This window comes from Mytilus galloprovincialis, chromosome 5 (assembly GCF_965363235.1).
Source record: "Mytilus galloprovincialis chromosome 5, xbMytGall1.hap1.1, whole genome shotgun sequence".
Lineage (NCBI taxonomy): Eukaryota > Metazoa > Mollusca > Bivalvia > Mytilida > Mytilidae > Mytilus > Mytilus galloprovincialis.
Genome location: NC_134842.1, coordinates 16,078,076 through 16,094,435, shown reverse-complemented (window position 1 = coordinate 16,094,435; position 16,360 = coordinate 16,078,076). Strand labels below are relative to the sequence as shown.

The window sequence follows — 16,360 nt, the reverse complement described above, 5'->3', positions numbered from 1 at the left end:
CAACATGTATAACACAGATGTCTTCAACTATTTCGGGATTTATCCCGAAAATTCAAATGTATATACTAGACCTCATGACTAATAATTTCTTTTCACATTTCGGGAAAAATCCCGAAAATATAAATCTAATATCAGACACACACTTGTTACATAGATTTTTTTTACCCATTTCGGGAAAAATCCCGAAATAAAATCTACAAGAAAAAATTATGCATTTTGGTTTTTTAAACATATTGGGGAAAATCCAGAAAAAAAAATCATTCAGATTTTACAACACATAATTTTGATACATTAAAAAAAGTTTTTACATAAATTTGTTTCCAACATTTGTTAAAATTTTAATTCATAAAAAATATGTTTATAACCATACTTTTCATTTCTTTAAAAAAAAAAAGTAATTTCTTAGAAATAATAAGGTTACTCTCTACTGCATCCCTTTTGTCATGCTTCAGTAATTCCCTAAATATAATATCAACCAAATTTGTCCCACAAAAAGGGGGGCCTATGCATCCTCTAAATCCCATTGATAAGTGTTCGATCTTAAACTGGCCTAAGCATAAACTTTAACATATAAACAAACGGCAAAATATTGTAAGTAATAAAACCATGATTTAGGGTTCAGGATTATTAAAATCCCTAAGCACATGCATTGTCCAAAAGCTTATTCAACTGCATATAAATTATCCCTGACCTACTTTTAGTGGTTCTCCTTAAACTGGACTTATCACAAATATTTCAGTGTAAACAAAGGAAATTTTCAAAGTCAATATGCCATTACTGAGAGGCTTGTGAGGAGTGGATGCTCTATGCGATTCAGAGATATATATATGTGTCCATAACACATTATACTCTGCTTCCACAATCAGATTTCCATGTTTAGTAACTTATTTGTAATTGTTTAAAAAACACTGACTTAAATGAACACTAAAAAGTACAAAGTTTCAAGTTTATTTGACCATTACATCATAGTAAACTATTGTACACAAAACCTTAACCTTCTCTACTGTTGTACATGTTGAAAACAAAATAATTGATAAAAACTAGTTTCAACTCATTATTTCAAATGCCAATGAAATTTTAAAATAGGAATGAAAAAAAACTCAAACTCAAAAATATTCAATAATGTAGCCTCATTTAATTTTCCTAATTTGCACATTTTTTTTGTCACAGAAAACATGGAAGAAACTATCTTTAATTATGTTTTTCTAAATTTCTTTGATATTCTCCACAGCAAAATATAAAAATTAAAATACATGTACTTTTAATATTACAAATACATACAATAAAATATAACTACAAATCATAGTATACATGTGAATAAATCTTCATAGCATGTGCAATGTTTGTTATATTCAGATGGAATTATTACATATTATAAATTGATCTGTTTCTTTACTGATGCCTAGCTTTCTCTTCCTTTCACTCGATCCTATAAGAGCAAAGTAAATTAACATTCAATAAAATATAACAAAAACGTTCTATTCTGCTGAATATGCTAAAAGTAAATATTAACTGTGAAATCAACAATTTTGATTATGTTGATAGGTTGAGACTATAACCATTTGACACTTATAATAAAACTTCTTTTCCTCCCTGACCATTTTGATTGCCTTGTGTGACGTTTCACACAATCAACATGATCATATTGCACATAATGTTTTTTAAATTTTTATAAATAAAGATAGTATAGCCAATAAGTTTTCAAAATTATTTAGTGTATGTTCTTTTCCCTTTCTCCAATTTGAATGTTCCTGGCAACCTGCATTCTTTTATTTTACTTTTTTCTTTTTACAAACACTGATCGAGATTTAAAAGGGGAGCAATATTGAGTTTGCATGTGGCTTAATAAACAGATTAAAATCCTTAAAACAATATGTTTTATCTGTATGAACATTATGGATTATTTATTCCTTTTAGAGTTTTCTGAATAAATAAATGATGAATGAGTCCATGGGACACATATTATGCCCCTGCTTGCATATAACAATTCAAAGGGTCATAAATCAAGAATGGTAAAAGTGACACACAGTACCCAAATGAGTACTTAATCGGAGTTTTGTGGTAATAAGCATTGTGTTTAAGTTTCAGTACATTTGGTTAAGCAAACTTAAGTTTATAGTGAACTAAAACAAATAAACAGATGTGTCATGTGAACATGATACCTCCGTCGCTTTTTCAAGAATAAAGTTCAATAACTTCTTCATAAAATTGAGAATGGAATTGGGGGGAATATGTCAACAATCTGACCAAAGTGCAGACAACAACCGAAGTCCACCAATGGGTCTTCAACACAGTGAGAAAATCATGCACTATAAGTGTTTGTCTTTTCTCTTTTTTTTATATAGATTAGACCGTTGGTTTTCACGTTTGACAGCTGGTTTCACAATAGTAATTTTTTGGGTCTTTAAATTAATAATAGCTTACTGTTTGGTGTGATCCAAGGCTCTGTGTTGAAGACTGTACTTTGACCTATAATGGTTTTTCTTTTACAAATTGTGACTTGGATGGAGAGTTGTCTCATTGGGAGTCATACCACATCTTCTTATATCTAATATTATGTACAAACATACAAGGATAAAACTTAATGCCCCCTCCGCTACGATGGGGCATAACAAAAAGCATATATATATATATAGAGAACCAGGACTCTTATTAAGACTGAACATGACAGTACCTTATTCTGCATTCTTTCATCTTATCCCCTGATTGCTGACATGAATGGTTCTTTATTTCTTTTACTTCCAGGCAATTTTGGTATGAAAGCACCATATTTCAAGTTAAGTGTATCCATGGTTTGTCCTGGGCATGTTTTGATAAAAATGATAAATGTTGACCACATCTTTTGGTGTCTCTCTTGTAAAACAATAATGCAAAGCCTCTGTGTGTTGTTTAAAATTACAAATCAAAGGAATTAACCAGTAACATAAATTGTATTATAATTTCACTTCTGAAATAATCCTGACCGGTGACTGTACAGTTTCAGCATATTTTCCTTTGTTCTTAATTTTTCTGATATTTAGCTGAAAGCAGGATCAATGAGAATCTTCATGTGTGTGGCCAACAGGTTCTTACGACCAGAGAACCTGAAAAAAAATTATCTGTTGAGGTCTTAACTAGTACCATTTATTTATCCATTAATGAGATAGAGCTTTGTTAGAATATTGAAAGGTTGAAGCAGTATTATTACTTTAATACACTAAAATATGTAATAAATAAAACAAGAATGTGTCCATGGGACACAGATGTCCCTGCTTGTATATATATATATCTCTAATATATATCCTTTTTCCTATTAAAAAAGTAACATATTCATGATAATATGAGAATGACAAAGTGACTTGATCAGTGTTTGGTGTTAACAAGCTTGTGTAAATATTTCACAACACTTAATGGTTGATGCAAAGTAAAGTTAAAGTGCAGTTTGGGATTTGAACAAGTTTTCAATTACTTCAAGTTCCTGTAAATCCCTGATATTCTTTAATGTTTTTTTTTTTTATTGCAGTACAGTAATAATCTGATGGTTCAAGAGAGCACAAAACCACGACAACAACATGTTTATCAAAATATCATTTTCCTTTGTTTTTTCTTAATACATTTGTATTATTAAACCAGAAGAAAAATAAATTTCCATATCTTGCCCTGTTAACGAGTTGTAATAAAATTTATTCATCAACATGATCAAATACACTGGATCAGAATCTGTTGGTAGTGCTCTGAGGTTAAATAATAGACCACTTTCGAGTTCATCCGTCACCGGCAAAAACTCGTCAATTATGCACGCCTTTATGACGTCATTTACCAGATAGAGGGGGTCGCCTGTATCCCTGCACTATTTACGTTCATCAAGCGTCTTAGTGATCGTCTTTGTGCAGGATAAACTAGAAATAATGGTTGCTCTGTAGGTACTTACTGACAATTCCCTAATGACAGCAGTGTTGATTGTCAATTTTGAGAATTCAATTTGCCGAATAATTCGTATAATATAGAATTATAGTTTTCCAACCACTCGCTCAACATTGGAAGGGAAGTGACGACGCCCCAAAACGCACAAATGACGGTGATAAAAGCGCGTATAATTGACGAGTTTTTTCCGGTGACGGATGAACTCGAAAGTGGTCTATTGACTTATTTTCATAGGTTTATGACCACTGACCAGCTATAACAATAATGGCTATAGAAAGTTGAGGCTCCAATGGGCCTTTATCGCTCACCCGATATTCTCATTTACAATTGATGCATGAAATAATGCAACTGTTATACTTTTGCTTTAGTTTCAGAGATATAAGTAAACACTGCATTTTTCTCCTATTTTCTATTTTTAGCCATGTCTGCCATGTAGGTTGGCAGGGTCATCAAACACATTTAAAACTATATAAACATACCCTAATGATGAGTGTGGCCAAATTTAGGTAGATTTGTCTCAGTTGTTTCAGGAGACGAATTTTCTAAAAGATGAAAAAAAATTATGAAAAATTATTCATTATTTATTCCTTTCAAAATTCTCTGAATAAATAAATGTCATGAATGGGTCCATGAGACACAGATTATGACCCGTGTATATCTATACTATTAAACGAGAAGACCTCATTTTGTGTGTCGCTTCTCTTCCTTCCACGGTATATCAATCATCATGCCTCTGTGTCCTATAGGTAACATGCATATTAGCATTTGTCATCCATTCTTATGATTATTCAGATTGAGTTATTTTGGGAGAAAAACGACAAAAAAGGAGTCTGGATATGAATCCGTCATCGGACTGACTTTTAGTCATAGATAAGACTTCCGGTTTGAAACATGCACAAATACAACCAATAGATAACAACAAGAGTGCACACGCTGAAATGTCTCGCCTTCTATACTAATCATTGATATTATGCTGATAGTCCTAAGTAAAAAGCTAAGCTTTATAACAACTGTACCATAAACTTAACATTAACCAAGATAACTAAACATTAACCAAGATAACTAAACAAAGACCAATGAACCTTGAAAATGAGGTTAAGGTCAGATGAACCATGCCAGGCAGACATGTACAGCTAACAATGCTTCTATACAACATATATAGTTGATGTATTACTTATAGTTTAAGAAAAATAGACCAAAACACAAAAACTTAACACTGTGCAATGAACCGTGAAAATGAGGTCACGGTCAAATAAAACCTACGCGACTGACATAAATATCATTAAATATTTCCATACACCAAATATAGTTGACCTATGGCATATAGTATTAGATAAAAAGCCCAAAACTCAAAAACTTAACTTTGACCACTGAACCATGAAAATGAGGTCAAGGTCACATGACATCTGCCCGCTCGACATGTACACCTTACAATCATTCCATACAACAAATATAGTAGACCTATTGCATATAGTATGAGAACAACAGACCAAAACACAAAAAATTAACTATAACCACTGAACCATGAAAATGAGGTCAAGGTCAGATGACACCTGCCAGTTGGACATGTACACCTTACAGTCCTTCCATACACCAAATATACTAGCCCTTTTGCTTATAGTATCTGAGATATGGACTTGACCACCAAAACTTAACCTTGTTCACTGATCCATGAAATGAGGTCGAGGTCAAGTGAAAATTGTCTGACAGACATGAGGACCTTGCAAGGTACGCACATATCATATATAGTTATCCTATTACTTATAATAAGAGAGAATTCAATATTACGAAAAATTTGAACTTTTTTTTCAAGTGGTCACTGAACCATGAAAATGAGGTCAAGGACATTGGACATGTGACTGACGGAAACTTCGTAACATGAGGCATCTATATACAAAGTATGAAGCATCCAGGTCTTCCACCTTCTAAAATATAAAGCTTTTAAGAAGTTAGCTAACGCCGCCGCCGCCGCCGGATCACTATCCCTATGTCGAGCTTTCTGCAACAAAAGTTGCAGGCTCTACAAAAATGAAAAATAAATAAGCCAATCAGAGCGTTCTCTATATCATGGCGTTTAGATCGCAAGAATCACAACTATTATACCTCCTTATAGAGAACAATTATTTTTCGCTTCAATCACATGTAAACTACGATTATACTACTTGAATATATAGAGACTCTCTGTATTCTTTCTACTGTTTTCTTTGAATGTTTACTATTTAAGGGGTCATACCAGTTGCATATATATTAAAACAAGAACTATCTTTAAAAAAGATATCCGACGTATTTAAATTTGAGTATATGTTTAAAACTATCATTTCGATAACCTTCAGAAGCACAATGACTTAATGATGCAGGACCTCTTTAATTAAATCTCCATCTGAATATAACTACAAGAAGGCGATTGCAGTGCACTGAAAACCTGCATAGTTTGACACAATTTGTCCTTGGTGGCAACGCCCGTTCACTACCTTCATGTTGTAACTTTTTAAAGAAAAAAAGAAAAAAACATACAATAGATTGTATACCAATATGCGAATTAAAATATTAAGGTACAATGTAATGTATGTGCCTGTTCCAAGTCACAAGTGTTACATTTTTTTTTTATAAATTAGGCAGTTTGTTTTCTTGTTTTACATTTGTCATTTTGGGGCCTTTTATAGCTGACTATGCGGTATGGGCTTTGGCCTTTGCTCATTGTTGAAGAGGGTACAGTGACCTTTAGTTTTTAATTTCTGTGTCATTTGGTCTCTTGTGGAAAGTTGTCTCATTGACAATCATACCACATCTTCTTTATATAAGCATAAATCTAATAAAGTTAAGTACAACATTTAAAAGTGTTGACAATGGTTGATGTTAATAACATTATATTAGATTTTCTTGAGGAGAATAACTAAAATATGATTTTATTAGGGCTTGGATCCCACTAACATGTTTAATCCTGCTATCTTCTGTGTCTGTCCCAAGTCAGGAACCTGGACAATCAGTGGTTGTTGTTTGTTGCTGTGCTGCATATTTGTTTTTAGTTATTTTATTTGTATATATGAATATTAAGGTCATTAGTTTGGAATTATTTTACAATTGTAATTTCAGGGCCTTTTTTATATATGACTATGCAGTATGATCATTGCTGAAGGCTGTACTTTGACCTATATATATAGTAAACTGACCGACGGAGGGACAGGTGTAAAACAATATGCCTGTCAACTTTTTCTTACAATTTCATACATTTCCCATATCATTGACATTGACTATTTTATCATTACTTACATCTGTCCATTATTATACTGTCTTTTAGGTCACATTGCATTTCAAGCTGATGTTCAATACTTGCACAGTTGTACACCTAGAAAAAAAGTATGCAAAATTAAGATAAAACAGTCTTGTGTTACTGTCACACTAGTTTAAATAGAGAGTCTTGTGAGTTTCACAAATCAGTATCTGCATCCTCCCCTTGAAATGTTGTGTTCTTAAGGGAACCAGGTGCTTTTTCCAAGTTAAGAAAGAGTTTTAAAACTATCCATGCATGTCCTCACATCTAATTTATAAAAGGTGATTAAATTGATCATTGAAATATGTATCAGAGTGAGAACTTCTCAATTTTCATTTTTTTTTTGGGGGGGGGGGATATTTATTACCCTAATTTAATATTTCTATTGTCTTTAATTAAGTAACTGAGACGTACAGTACTGAGGATAAAATTTTCATATCTCTTCATTTATATACACAAATTCTAATGATGTTTCACATCCTGGGGGATTAAAACCCAGATTAAAACCCATGAAATTGAAATTTTTCACACATAATTGACTTACATGTATAGTAGTACTTGGGAATGTAAACATGTAATAATGTTTTCCCAGTAGGCAGTTTAACCAAACTTAAGATAGACAAGACATAATAAATCTATTATACAATATACACAGCATGCACATGACATGTGCTCCAATCATAATGATGAACTGAGTCCATACTGTCCCTTTAACATGTTTAACAAATAATGCAAAAATTTTTTTTATTAAGATTCTGTGATTTTTTTAAATTTTATAAACATTCTTATAGTTTGCTTGAAATAAATTTAAGTTATATATATACTTAATCATCTGTAGAATTTTTTTATTAATGAAAAAAAAAGAATTAGCTTAACTGATTAATCAATATTTAGGTCACAAGGCTTTTTACCCTGATGATCGAAACTTGTCTAGAAATTGCTTCAGATTACTTTTAAGCAAATAGAACAGTTTTGAACATTCAAAAGGTCCCAAGTACATGTAAGTATTAATGACACACATTTTTGATGACCAACAATGTATGAAGAAATTTTCAAAGAACATAAAAATAAAAAACAAAAAAAATCACATTATAAATCGAACACTGTTTCTGTTAGCGCTTTCACTGCATCCCTTACAGTTCATCAGACAGAATTGTTATCGTTACTAGTAACAACTTGTGATGTTACCTAATAGTAAAGTCATGTGGTAGTTTGTATATATTACAGAATCTTATTCACAGACCGAATTTCACTTCCTATTAAAAGTCGGCTTATACTGTTAAATAAAATAGCGTTCCTTGGCTTCAAGCGGAATTTTATCTTCGGTCCACATCTGAAACTAGAGGCTCTAAAGAGCCTGTGTTGCTCACCTTGGTCTATGTGCATATCATAAACGAAGGACACAGATGGATTCATGACAAAATTGTGTTTTGATGCTGGTGATGTGTTTGTAGATCTTACTTTACTTAGTGCTTACAATTATCTCTATCTATTAAATGAACCTATGAATCTATCCCAGTAGTTAAACTATTTTGTAAAATTTTACAAGATTTACAAAATTTATGAAAATTGTTAAAAATTGACTATAAAGGGCAATAACTTCTTAAGGGGGTTGATTGACCATTTTCATCATGTTGACTTATTTGTAGGTCTAACTTAGGTCTACATTATTGCTGTTTACAGTTTATCTCTATTGATAATAATATTCAAGATAATAACCAAAAGCTGCAACATTTCCTTAAAATTACCAATTCAGGGGCAGCAACCCAACAACATTTTGCATGTTTGTTACGGAAATTTCAGGGCAGATAGACCTAGACCTAACGAAACAAATTTAACTGCGTCAGATTTGATTAAAATGCTTTGGTTTCTGAGATTTTAGCAAAAAACTGCATTTTACCCTAGTTACAATTTTTTGCCATGTTGGCCATCTTGGTTCGCCAGATGGCATCATTTAACACATTTTTTAAACTAGATACCCTAATGATAATTGAGGACAAGTTTGGTTAAATTTGTCTTAGTAGTTTCAGAGAAGATTTTTGTAAAAAAAAATTGACAAAAATTGACTATAAAGGGCAATAACTCATTAAGGGGTCAACTGACCATTTTGGTCATGTTGACTTTTTTGTAGATCCTACTTTGCTAAACATTATTGCTGTTAACAGTTTATCTATTTCCATAATAATATTCAAGATAATAACCAAAAACGGCAAAATTTCGTTAAAATTTCCAATTCAGGGGCAGTGCACGACAATGGATGACGGATGCCAAGTGATAAGAAAAGCTCACCTGACCTGAAAGGGATATAGTTTAAATTTCCCTTTCCACATAATGGTCAAAGTGTTCAGAACATGGAGAGCTTCTAATTGAAGGGACCTTTGTCAAGACAGCTGTTTGTGAACTCTTCCTCTATCAAATGGTTTGACCTATGTAGTTTTGATTACAAGTGGGACAGGTTGCACAATAAATAATATTTTTCGGATTTACAGTTCATGCTTTTATTCGGTTTAATTGCTGTGCCTGATTTCAGAGTTTTACTTCTAGCATTTAGCATGTTCCACATCTGAGATCCCCCCCATTTTTGTATTTCTGCCACTTTCGTTCTGTGTACTGAATTTTACTTGTGTCAGAAGTTTCTTTAGATTTGGTGCTTGTTGACAGCTCCCAATAAGTCATGATTCATCGACTAGATCTTTCATCTTCTTTGCTTGATACAGAATAGGTAAAAAAAACCTTAGCATAATTAAAGATCAGTGACTTTTTTTATTATCTCCCTTTAAAGGACACCTTGAAGGACACTTTTTCACAGCATCTGACAAATTAAAATATTTACAAGTGTCAAGGTGGTTGATAGTAAACAAATTAGGTATTGTTACTTAAAGACCAAACAACCTATTCATTTCTACCAGTGATTTTTCCTTAAAATTTTGTGTGAAGGTATTTCATGATTTGAGGAACAAAATGTGATGAAACAAATTGGGGGTCACGGACTTATTTTTGTCACTATAGCAACCTCAGTTTTGCGTTTCCTCAATATTAACATAATATTTGCTTGTTATCTAAACTCTCAAAAAAATCCTTTATATCAAACCTACAAGCATAGTTCTTGTTTCACGTTAAACAGTAGATTTGTATCTATCAAAACAGGTTCCAAAATTTAAAACTAGTATTGTTTTGATCTTTAAAAATATGATTTATTTCATCCCCGCCAAAAATAAAAATGAAAAATGAAAAACGTTTCCAGTATTAAAAAATTTCTGCCAGTGATTTATCCATACAAAATTTCAAGAAGGAAAGTGCCATGTGTATGTAATCTTCAAAATAAAGCAAAAAAAGTGTGTGTCACCGACCTTTCAAAAAAGTTATGAGTAATTTTTATGTTTTTTTTCTCGTTTGTTTTGGAGAAAAGAGTTGTCTTTCTTTAGAACATTGCATCTGACGTCATAGTACAAACTTTTCTTGCTGGCCCACTATTTGAAAAAAATCGCAAATTGGACTTTTGAAACTCACATTTAAATTTCCAAGAATAGCAACTATATTCACCTGTACTTTATTATCCGGTAATACAAGAGATTAAATGCATGTATCAGTATCAGATCTTATGATGCTGTTGTGGCATAATATTTACCTTCAGAAACACCATCCGTTGGAATGGAAAATTGTTTGAAATAACCTTTCACGCCGCTTTTGTTATGAAAATCTGTTTTTGTCCTCTGTCCCTCATTAGCATAATTATTGAAAATACAAAAAAAGAAAGAAGGCACTGGCTAACTTACAGAGTATTTGACTATATCAGACTAGAAGTGTGTTTTTTTTTCGTGTCAATTTTAGAAGTCTGCCATAATGAACTTATTCGCTACTGTAGACAGACGGACACACAAAATCATGAACGAACGTCTTTATACCATTATTTTTCCTGACTCAGACAAACGTATAGAAATTATTGCAGCAAGTTTGTGATTCATTATTTCTGAATATTTAACAGTCAGGGGACTTACTTAAATAAGTGATTTTCTAAATCACTGATTTAAGTAACATTATTTCAATAAAGATTGGAAGTAAGAGTTGTCTTTCTTTAATAATCACCTATTTAAGCAGTACAAATTAATCACTAGAAGAAGTGATTTAATGTTATTATAGCTTTAAATATAGAATACTAATGATCCAGGGACTAATTATGTTTCTAAAATTATCAGAATCAAGATCTGTGTTGTCTAGGATGACCAGGTCATTTCAGGTGATGACCTTGTACTGAATCTAGGATAATGACATTAAGATCACTTGTTTAAGCATCATACCTCAATACCTTATTTAAGTATCATTATTTTAATAACCCCCACTAATTTCAACACCCTCTAACAGTGAAATTTTAATAGTGAACAGTAGAATTTTATTACATAATCTGAAAGAAGAAACCTTGAACTTCACAGGAAAAATACTCCCACTGCTGGGAAAAATCTGTTAAGAAAGTATCAGTTCATTATTTAAAGCCATTATTATAGCATTTTTTCAACTAAAATAGAATTTGCAGATAAATGATAGCATCAAAGGCATAAACCTTGCTAAATAAAAGAAGAAAAAAGTTCATTTTTTCCAAGTTTATTAATGAAAAGATATTATTTAAACCTATGTCACAGTTTAAAATTTTGGTAAAACTTCAAAATCACAATTTGTGACAAAACTTCAAAGTCCCCTGACTGTTTAAGATATAAGTAAATTAAAATTATAGTATAATATATGAATTAAAGTTTTTTACTCTAAAATGTTATAAATCTATCATAAAATACAATCCCAGGCATGCAGTGTTATTACTATCTCAAGTGTTTTGAATAAACAAGACAGTAAATATAAAATACAAAAAAGTTTTTAATTCAAAAATTATTTTAGAAATAATTTTTCGTTGAAAACTACAAAGTAAGATTTCTCCAACAGGATAAAATATTATAAATCTAAATTGCTCATTTTGGAAATTTAAACAAAGGTTTTTCTCGGTATTAAAAATCAAAATTTGTTTTCAAACTTTCCGGTCATAGTTGAAGCTAAATAAAAGGGAGAGATTTAATGTTGGATATTATTCTTGGAGCATTTCTTTTTGTCTTAAGTTAAATTTCTAAATATTTAGTTTTAACCACCGACAATTTTGATTTTATTTCACATTCGCTGAGTATTAATTTTATTATTATGTTTTGCCTTACAGCTAATTTCCTATTGTATGTAGGGTAAAACTTTGGTTGACCTCCTTACTTTCTTTGTTTAAATGTTTATTCAAACTTTGTAATTAAGATTGACATCTTCATATATATAGGTATGTAAACCTGTATATATTCAATTGGACATTATCAAAAAATAATTATACAAAATATACAAACAAAGAAAGCAAGCTAACCAAAGTGTTGATATACATAAATTAGGTAATTAGCTTCAGTGAGATCAGGGGAAATGTTTATCATTTCTCCTTTAGACAATTTGAAATGAAACAAATGACAAACGACAATGACCCTTTGTCATTATTTTATTTTTACTATAAGATTTAGTGAAATAAGCAGTATAAATAAATTTTAACTTCATTGCAAGATCGGACATTATTTTACGAGAATCATCCATACATTAGTTCCATGCATACGTTGCCAGTATGTCAAAACATCTAGGAATAATTGTTTATCTGAATACTCAATTTTTGAAAATTGTGACATAAAATTAGAAGGATCATGTGAATATCATAAGGAACATTGTGTATTAAGTTTTAAGTTGATAGGACTTCAATTTCATAAAAAACTGCCTTGACCAAAAACTTCAACCTAAAGCGGGACAGATGGAGGAACGGACGCACAGACCAGAAAACATAATGTTCATAAATGGTGCAGAAAAAGAACTTTCACCTATCTAATTAACATGTACACAATTGGCGAAAATGAAAGACAAAATCTATCAAGTGAAAGATAAAAAAAAGAAATGTCGATTGGCACAAATACAAGACAAATATGCATGTGAAATAATAAAAACAAGAGGCGCTGTCACAACGACAGCAAACCCGATTTATTAACATTTAATTGTGTCCTGGCAATATCACAAGAACCATAACTGATGAATGCTGAAAGTGAAAATCGTCAATATCAAATTTGACCTCCATTTTGTAGTCAGTATCAACATATTAAAATTTGAAAAGCTTAGATTGAATGGTTCATTAGTAAATGCAACAACATGAATGGAAACGCCATTTTACAATCTTTCAAGAACCATAACTCCTGAACGGTAAAAGTCAAAATCGTCATTATTGAACTTGACCTCTATTTTGTCATCAGTAACAACATATAAAAATTTCAAAAACTTTGGTTGAATGGTTTATGAGAAAATGCACGGACACGACTGGAAAAACCATTTTTCAATCTTTCAAGAACCATAACTCCTGAACGTTAAAAGTCAAAATCGCCATTATTGAACTTGACCTCCATTTTGTCATCAGTAACAAAATATTAAAATTTGGGAAGCTTTGATAGAACAGTTCATGCGTAAATGCACGGACACGACTGAAAACTCCATTTTTCAATCTTTCAAGAACCATAACTCCTGAACCGTAAAAGTCAAAATCGTCATTATTGAACTTGACCTCTATTTTGTCATTGGTAACAACATATTAAAATTTGGGAAGCTTTGGTAGAACAGTTCATGCGTAAATGTACGGACACGACTGGAAACTCCATTTTTCAATCTTTCAAGAACCATAACTCCTGAACGGTAAAAGTCAAAATCGCCATTATTGAACTTGACCTTCATTTAGTTGTCAGTAACAACATATTAAAATTTTAAAAGCTTTCGTTGAACGGTTCATGAGTTAATGCACGGACAACATTTGATTGCCGCCCGCCCGCCGTACATCCCCAAATCAATAACCGACATTTTTGTCACAAAAATCCGGTTAAAAATGATATGCAGATTGGCGAAAATGCAAAAAGTCGAGATCAAAATTTATATGTGATTATTTTTATTAGAACGAAGGTCAAATATAGTGTAGTATCTTTTGTGTCCATTTTTGTTAAATTTTACATTTATATAAGACTAGAACACACCCGTGAAATCGCTGGTCCGTGACTAAAATAAAGTATATAACTATGTGTAAGCCTTATTTTAGCCTGGATATTTAATTATCTGATAAAGTCATGCTGATTATAAGATGCACAGTTTTCTCTACTTTCAAAATCTTTCTGTTAGAAACCGTTGACCTGGAACTTATCAATTATTGGAAATATTAACTATTTGAAAAACAAAAGAGCATGGAATGGAGTAGTTTTTTATCAACAGCATTGTCCAATATTAATTATAAATAAAGTCGAATTCTTGGTTTTGCTGTTTTGCGTCATGCCGGCTAACAATTGGAAACTGTACCTATACGCCTTATTTTAAGTCTAGATTTTTAGTATTCATATTATTATCTTTTAAAGTCATACTGATTAAAATACTACAATAGAAAACAATGTGATATAATTTAGTATTGTCAACCTTGTGATTATGACCCTTGTATATAGCAAATCCTAAATACACCGTTTGGTGGTGTGCCTGTCAGATGCAGAACGTACAGATAAGGTATAGGTAAAAGGTGAATATACTATTGGTATCAGTATTGGATTCGACCCGGAACTTGTTAATTATTTACAATATTAATTATGTGGAAAACAAAAGGGTCTGGAGTGGTGTAATTTTCAATCAACACCATAGTCCTATATTATAGCTATATATAAAGTTGAATTCTTTGATTTGTCGTTTTTATCCCATGCCGGCTGACAAATTGGACCTCGTTATTTTAGTATTATAGATATCAGCATACAAAAAATGAAACATCTGAGTCGATTGAGTCTCTAAAACACATTTTATGAGAATTATTTTAATTGAAATTGATTTTGTTTTTTGTTTGTTTTTTTGGGGTTTTTGGGGGTTGGGGTTGGTGGGGGGTGTGCTTTTTCTCCTTATTTCTTATATTCTGCTATGATAGAACATTTTCCTAGGAAATACTTAAATAAATATATGTTTATAAGTTAATGAAATAATTTTTAATGTTTAATGACAAATTATTCTTTAAAAGAGAAGCCTTTTATAATAATGTCCCTCTCTGGAATGCTGCGTAAATTTAATTTTGACGTAAGGACTTATTGAAACCTCCTTGGAGACAGTAAACTTATATATGGATTGTTCATTCTGCTTAAATACTTCAGTTACTCATTTCTGATAACATTTCTATCATAAATGAGTGAATTCAAGTTACCCCATTATTTTTACTTATTGACCTGAAAAGTTAAAATTTTAAGGAAATGAGAGGTATAAATTGACCAAAAGAGACCTTATAAAGGAGACAATGAGGTCCATAAGTGGTATTTATCTTCCTAAAATCATCTTAAGTATCATATTCAACTGTTTGTAGGCAGATAAGATAAATATTTGATCATTTATTGGTCCATTTGGGGCTATGGTTTTTTTTTCTGTACAATCTATTTTTTTAGCGACAAACCGAAAACAGTTTTTTCCTAAAAGTTCAATTTTAACATTACATATAGTGGCAGCTGAGGGTGAAACAAACAAATTTTTTTTCTCAGGGTCCAAAACAAATTCTTTTTTTCACCAAAAACTGGAAACTAACTTTTTTTTCCAAAAAAAACCATAGCCTTCATTGTGATTAAGTCACTAATACAAGTATGATATGTTCATGCCAGCATAATCATTTGTTGTTTACAAAGAGTCCTACACAACTTTAATTTGAATACAATCAAAAGTCAAGAACACCCTGGACCCAAAGCCAAAGGTGCACTTGAATGGGTCTATATATTTCATGTATTTGGTAGATTGATTTATAAATGAATAACTTTATTTCTGAATTTTAAATTGTTTTTTTTTTAAAACTGTGTAAGATAAATAATTGCTCTATCTAATAAGCATTGACCAGTTGACATTATTATGGTCAAACAAATGACAAAAAAATATTCTGAATGATGAATCCAGATTTTCCCCATACCTGTCACTGTCAGGTAACCTGAGGATTCCCAAAACCGAAGTGGTTCGTCTGAAAAAGTTGGAATTTACAGAATAGGTGACGGGTAACAGGTCTGTGGATAGAACAAACATCCTCACCTTCAAACTGGCAAAGTTCAACTTCTACAACAGTCTAGACAGAAGAACGTCTGTTATCCAATGTAACTA

The 16,360-nt window shown here is 31.5% G+C and overlaps 1 long non-coding RNA gene across 2 annotated transcripts; it reads right to left on the bottom strand.

Annotated features, from left to right (window-relative positions):
- Positions 1-266: 266 nt before the first annotated feature.
- LOC143075258 (uncharacterized) lies at positions 267-16,351 on the bottom strand. 2 transcript variants are annotated; one of them, XR_012978271.1, is made up of 5 exons: positions 16,292-16,351; positions 7,174-7,249; positions 4,383-4,445; positions 2,675-3,083; positions 267-1,429 (listed from the first exon to the last, which is right to left on the bottom strand). It is a non-coding gene; the product is annotated as an uncharacterized LOC143075258 (long non-coding RNA). The 2 variants fall into 2 exon arrangements; XR_012978272.1 differs by having other exon boundaries at positions 16,176-16,313.
- Between the last annotated feature and the right edge of the window lie 9 nt (positions 16,352-16,360).